Raw genomic sequence first — 7,061 nt, 5'->3', positions numbered from 1 at the left:
TTGTTTTTAATTGTGATGATAATCTGAATCCTATTTATAGCTGACAGCTGGGAGGCATGGCTTCTTTCATTGACTTTTTTTTTAGGCAGTCAATATGTTGCACGTGAAGCCTGGTTGAGGGTTTATCCTGAAGGAGTGAACAGATTATTAGTAAAGCACCTGAAACTGCAATTATGGCATAGTCCACTGTTTCAGCTTCTGAGCTTTAAACCATGTAATCCTGACTATATAAGCCACAAAGACAGATTTTCTTAATTTTTCTTGTAATTGTACTTTTGTAGGACATCTGAATGCTGATGATTTGTTCAAGTAAGATATCAGAGATAAAAAGATGTTTTCTGTGCTTAAATTCAGAGCTGGATAAGGAAGTTCCACTCTTAATGGATTATCATCTAGATCAATCGCATGTAGTTCATAGTATGTAGTCCAAGAAAGTTTTTAAAATAGATAAGACATTGTAACAGTGGCACTTTAGAGTCAAATCTCCAAAGAGATTCCTATATTTTGCCACTTTTTAGGGTTATTTCAGCTGTCATCCCAAAAGGTCAGAGCTAGGGTTGTGGCCAGGGTTAGACAGAATAGAGGGCCTCAATGGGTCACTGTGGCTCCAGGTCCAAGGGGTAATGGTGTTCCCAGTTCCGGGATAAGGGGTAGCATTGAGGCCTCAGGGCCTCTGCAAAGTCCAGGGGACCAGACAGCGGCCAGGTCAGTGTGTGATTGATGAGATCAAGCCGGGTTATGGCAGGTGCCCACTAGCCCCTGACCACTTCAGCTTAATCAGCACAGCATTCAGACAACGGATCCTATTTAACCTTCTAATGAGTGGTCACTCAATCTGGACACGCACCCATGAACACTAAAAGCACAATAACCACAAAAAAAGACCCCGCTGACACAGTGTGAGACAAGAAAGTCAAATAAAGTGACATGGAAATAAACAGAGAGCACATCCAAACAAGTATATGGACAAGTACAAGCTGCTGCCCATTGCCCAAGCATTCATCCATTTATTGATTTTTCAATTAGCACCAATGAAAGAGCTGCTTATAACAAATAATGTAATTAAGTCTTGTCAGTTGAGAACAATGACCTGCTGCAAACTCCAGAAACATAACTGTTTGCATTACACAACAGTTGTTACTTGTTAAAATATGTTATTTTAACAAGTAACATTGCTGGTAAGTATGAATTGTTACATCAGCATATACTTGGAAAATGTAAATAGTTGAGTTTAGTATTTTAAATAAGATAGTTGCACTGTTTCACTTAATGTACAATTTTAATTAGGTTTATTTAGATTTAACAGTTTTCTTGTACTGGTTGATTGTACTAGTTAAATACAAATAAATGTCCACCAAAAAAGCTAAATAAATTATTCTACTTTTTATAGAGAGTTGAAGAAAGCCTCTGTTTTCTTCAGAGAATTTTCCCTGAAGGCAGGGAGTTTCTTCCAGGTAGAAGGTAATCAAAAAGTTATCCTGTGTGTGATTTCAGGCTTCAGGGGTAGAAAATGCAGTGAAAATGCAGGAAGATTTCCTTCCTCGATCACAAATGCTGCAAAGCATTTAACACACACTGTGTGTGTGTGTGTGTGTGTGTGTGTTCAGGTTGATTATATTAGTGAAAGTTAAAAGTATCAAATGGGTAGTTACAATTCAAGGTGTGAATACTAATTAACTTAATGTGATGACTTTAATGGTTAAAGGTTGCGTATTGAAAGTTTGCCTAACTTGCGACTGTTTGATGGACATTTACTAAGACACAACTTTGTTTAACCAAATGGATTTTTGTTCAACTCTTGTTCCCCACAAGACGGTCTCTTAAATAATCTGAACCAAATCAACATTAAAAAAAGAAAGGTTAAAAGAGGCCGGCTTCATGTGCTTCCTAATGCGACCGATAACTAGTCAATCAAACAGTAGGGTAAGGTTAGGGTTAGGCAAAAAATAGATCCAGAAATACAAGGTTATGAAATAAAATAAAAATATCAGTTACTCCGTTCTGTATTTCTGTGCTCTTGTGCTATAAATGTTTAAATTGAAGTATTAAAAGAAATTGCAAGTGACTAAGGTTTTCTCTGTCTTCAAAACAATATCATTTAATATTTACACTCTTTTATATAAGGTATTTTGAAAATTAAAAAATTATTTTACAAAAAACCCCCACTAATAGCAGAATTGCATCTCTAAAAAAATAATCCTACATCATGTTCAGTCCTCTGGTTGCGTGTCAGGTGTTTGCATCCTCCTATATCCCAAAAGCTCCTTTCAGAAGGCACTTCTGCAACAAACCCACAAACATGCACCCCACCTTATGGCTTATGTGTTCTTAATGCACCAGTGAAGTTGGGTACATCTGCAACAAGATGCGCTTACACAACATGCTCCCAGGATTGTGGAACCAAAGGAATATTGTGTACGGCTTAGTAGAACTAAATTTTGTCTTCTACTTCTAGTCCAGAGCCTTGAGAATTATTTTACAAATAATAAGTTAATTCCAGATCGTCATTTTTCAAAATTACACTTATTTCTGCAAAATGTCCGTCTTGCTAATTTAATTTAGTAGAAAATCATGTGACTGTAACCACCCCTCTTAGCTGAGCCAGAGGTATACCATCAGTAGTTCAAATTCAAGCTCCAATACTAAGTAGGTCCTTACAGGTAAACCCAAAATTATTCACACACCTGGATGTGCAGAATCTGAGTAACCAAATTCAGGATAAATAGGGGCCAGCCACACATCTACCTTTATGACCAAATTTACTTTGTGGTATTCTGGGAATCAAGATCTTTAGTTTTCATCAAACAGCCCTGCATTTTGGTCCTCTAACACTTGATCTGATGAAAGACAAAGAAGCACCTGCAAATGATAACATTTCTAAGTAAAAGCTGTAGTTTGTTTTGCTACAAATAAAGACCCAAACAGAACCAACGCATCACATTAATCAGATTTTAAAGGACCACAAACATCATTTAGGAATGTTAAACATACTGTGGGAATGTAATAGTGATACGGTGCATGATAAAAAAAAATACCACAAACAAGAATGAAGTCACTATTAATTAGATTTTTTTTAACCACAGTCCCCGTGTATAACAGTGGTTTGTCCTCAGGCTTATTTTAGTGGAAACTACCAAGACGGGGGGTTGTGTGACATCAGATGTGATGTGTGTGTGCATGTGTGTGTGTGTGTGTGTTATCTCCATGTTGCCGTTTCATTTGGTGACTCATTGCACGTTTCCGCTATTTACTGGAAGATAGCTGGAACATGTTTATGTCCGTAGCTTTTTAATGGCTACCTGAGAGTGAGTGCGGGAAGCCTCAGAGTCCTGTTTTCTCCTAATAAAGTGCTTTATAAAAACTTGATTTATTTTTGTTTCTTAGTGGTGTTCCTCAGATTCTCTTAGGACTGAAGCTCATTGTTGACTGAAAGTGACGCATGATGTAGCAAGACAGACGCACACAGCCAGACTGCTCTGTACTCAGCCTGTAATATTACAAAAAACACAAAACAAACAAACATAGTTATAGCACGTCCACATTTTGTGAACATTCTAAAGTTCTGGCTCAACTTTTCTATCTGTGCTTACCTTTATTTTTATGTTATCAACAAGAACCAAAGATATTTCTTCCAGATGTTCATTGCCTGACTTTATGAGAAGACTACTTGAGTAAGGCAAAGTGAAGCACAAAGGTTCATAAATTTAAAGGTAGCGATTAATTACTCTGAAGGTTTTTAAAGTCACCAAGACATCCTTGATCCAGCTAGCTAACTTAAACAGCTGCTGTGTCTAACACAGGTTACCCACAAACAATACAACTTTTCATGCTTCAAGCTTTGTCAGAGCTGCTGGCACAAGGCTTACAGGAAAAGGGTATAATTTACATCCTCTTTGCAAAGATGAGATCATTCGCTCTACTGACTGCTGAGGGATTATTTACGATGATGAGGTGATTAGCACAATTTACCAAAAATGACAAAAAGCAGCAAAGAATTACCCACATAGTGACAAGACCCTAAAAACTCAGAATGATAAGTCAAAACAGGCACAAATAATGTAATCTTATTATAGTTTCTTAAAACAGTGACTATTCACTTTTCCTGATATTGCAGTTCTACCAGGAATGGATAGAAGACTAAAGGAAACTAAGGTCAGCGCAAAACACAGGTGCTTCATAGGCATTAAATTTAAGCTAAAAAAAAAAAAAAAAAAAAGTTTCATCACTGATTAATTTTATGACTGATTAATTTTCTTAAAATAAATCACACATTATTTCTTTACCTTCCAATCTGGACAAAATTACAAGGGTCTCTGCCTCCAGGTAATCATTGTTGGGATAATCTAACAGTGAGATATTAAACTTCAGAAATACTACTGATTTACTGATGTGAATAAATTGCAATATTTTATGCATGCATGTATAAATGTAATGTTGTGAGACTGTCCAACTTGCTTGAGATACTAGGTCGTATATTCCTGAATTAAGCAATTATTTCTGGTACACAGTAGGTCACTAGTGTTTATGCCAGTAAGGGTAGCTAAATACTTCCAGTTTGTCTACATCCGCATACAGATTCATTTTATGGCACTCAATGAAATGTGTAATACTCAAAGCATTAGAAAAGCCATAGGGATTCAATGAATACCTAAGAAGGAGAACTGTAGAGTTGCACAAGTTGGGAAAATCTTTTGGAGCCATTTCTAAGCAATTGTTTATCACTTCGAAGAACTGTAGATGAGTACAAGTTATACACATGTGTCGCCACTTTGTCATGGTTTGGACCAATGTAAACTGTTAGCTGCAGATGAAGTGAAATTGGCTAGTTATGCTCAGAAACAACCCCAGATGCTTGATACACATCTTCAGCATATGGCTAAGTTCTTCAGAGTCCTAATAATGATATAATTATTTTATTCAAGTACTGTAGGAGATATACATTGAAAATTTGATGAACGTCAGCTGTTTAGGACTATAGTTTGACACGTGTGCCTTCAAGCTTGACAAAATTTAAATTCTACCCAAATGGACAACTCAAGTGCTCTAAAGCTGAGGTATATAACTTAAATTTAATTTTTTTCTTTTTTTTTTACACATTTGTTAAAACTGTCACCATGTCGTGACATTATAATATCTGAAAAAAATCAAGCTCCCTCGCCCCTTCTAAGTGCTATTATTGTTGTCTGAAGAAATGAACTGCTCCCCGTTAAAAACAACTTATCAGAGCCAGGAGGAGTGTCTCACCGCTGAGATTCATGCATGTGTAGGCACTGTTTAATATGCTAATTTCAGAGAAACAACTTGCATTTCCAGGAAATTGTTTCGCCACCATCATCAGTCCGCATGCTATACAAAGCAACTAGTTATATCAGCAAGATTTGTCAAATGTTGAGTCAGGATATTAGATAAAGGCCACATGACATGTTGGGTTAAAATGCAACTAGCTAAGGGACAATTACCCAAATATTATTGTGTGATTGTGTTTCAGGCCTGATTGTCAGATGTGACCCAGTGTGAGTTGGAAAATCAACAAATTCATCTTCTGCATCCAATTTTTATTTAAAAATAGGCAATTGTTGGTTTATGATTTCACCCTGAAAAGTGGTTAAAAATTGTTAGTCTAAGTTTAAAACTAATGTCATTCATATCAATAATGAGTATGCAAATGTCCTACTTTCAAATTCCATACATTTGCACAGCATTTAAACACATGTCAATTGGCCCCATTAAAATAATTATAGAGATTGGTGTGTGACATGTTTTTCACCGATGTTGTAACTTCAGTCAAATACAGGGCAAGATTCCTCACTGCTATAACATCTAACCATTGTTAACAAGGACAGACTACTTGCCACTTAATTAAGAGTCCTGCTTGCGTGCTGAGGACAAAGTGATTAGCTATAGACAAAGAGGAGGGGTTTTCATTTGGAGGGTGCTTGTCTGGTTTAGGCATTGCACAAGTTTACCCTTGGCCTTTCTGCTACAGCCATCTGTTGAGAGTGTCGAGATGAGCCTATTTGTGTACGTGTGTGTGGGACACAGCACAAGCAGATTGGTAAGATTACGGGAACTGATGACCACATACGCCTGATGCACCTCTACCCCTTCTTTTTAAGGGCCTTGACCTGACACATGCCACACGTAGACGCCGTTGCACACCACACACTGAAACCCACAGACACACGCACAGCAGAGGGGATCATGGCTATGTCTAAACTGCCTAATTCTCCCTAATGGCTTCTCTATTCAGGGATTAACTCCCTAAATCCACACACACAGAGGGTCCAACATGCACAGGCCCATGGTGTAACCGTCACAGTAACACACAGTGACACACACTAACACAAAGGAAATGGACAATGGCTGATCTCTTCACTGAGGCTTCAAATGGCCTGTGGGCTGCAATTAAAATGTTTGGGACTCAGGAGGAGACTGGAGGGCAGAGGACGGGGGAAGATGGGAAGGCTGGAGAGAAGAAAGAGAAAAAAGAGAGGAAAGTGTTTACAAGTCAGGAGAGTTTCATCAAGTTGAACTCTCTCTGAAAGTGTGGTTCTTCTGAGCATGCTCATTTAAATCAGAAGCATATCCAGCTCTTTGGTAAATTTACCACACCTCTTTCACAAAACTTCACCACCAACCTGCAATGGAGGCATGGAGTGGAACTACCGAGTTCACATGGTGCATTTTGCAGAAAATGTGTTTTGAGCAGCTCTCATTCTGAAGGCTACCGTGTGCTGCCCTATCAGTTTTACGAGAAAAAAAAAACTCCTCGTCTCCTGTTTGGAATCATTATCGCCACAAAATAAACTTGTGTTACCTGAAGTCCAGTGATTTGCTCTGTTTAAGCAGACCTGAGCATAACCTGTCCTTTGTGTTAGTGGAATGAAAATAGATTTGTGTGAATTCTTTCTGAAGTTCTGGTGTGTTTACCATAAATATACTGACCGGCTGATGTAAGGACTGACCACAAAGTTAACCCTAACATATGAGGCTGCCTGCTAATGAACTTGATTGCCTCGTTGGTGCCTCAGAGGTACAAAACAAAAGGTCTAATTCAACCG

The sequence above is a fragment of the Poecilia reticulata genome, linkage group LG16, assembly GCF_000633615.1.
Source record: "Poecilia reticulata strain Guanapo linkage group LG16, Guppy_female_1.0+MT, whole genome shotgun sequence".
NCBI lineage: Eukaryota > Metazoa > Chordata > Actinopteri > Cyprinodontiformes > Poeciliidae > Poecilia > Poecilia reticulata.
The sequence above is the reverse complement of the archived record's forward strand: the minus strand, read 5'-3'. Positions refer to the sequence as shown.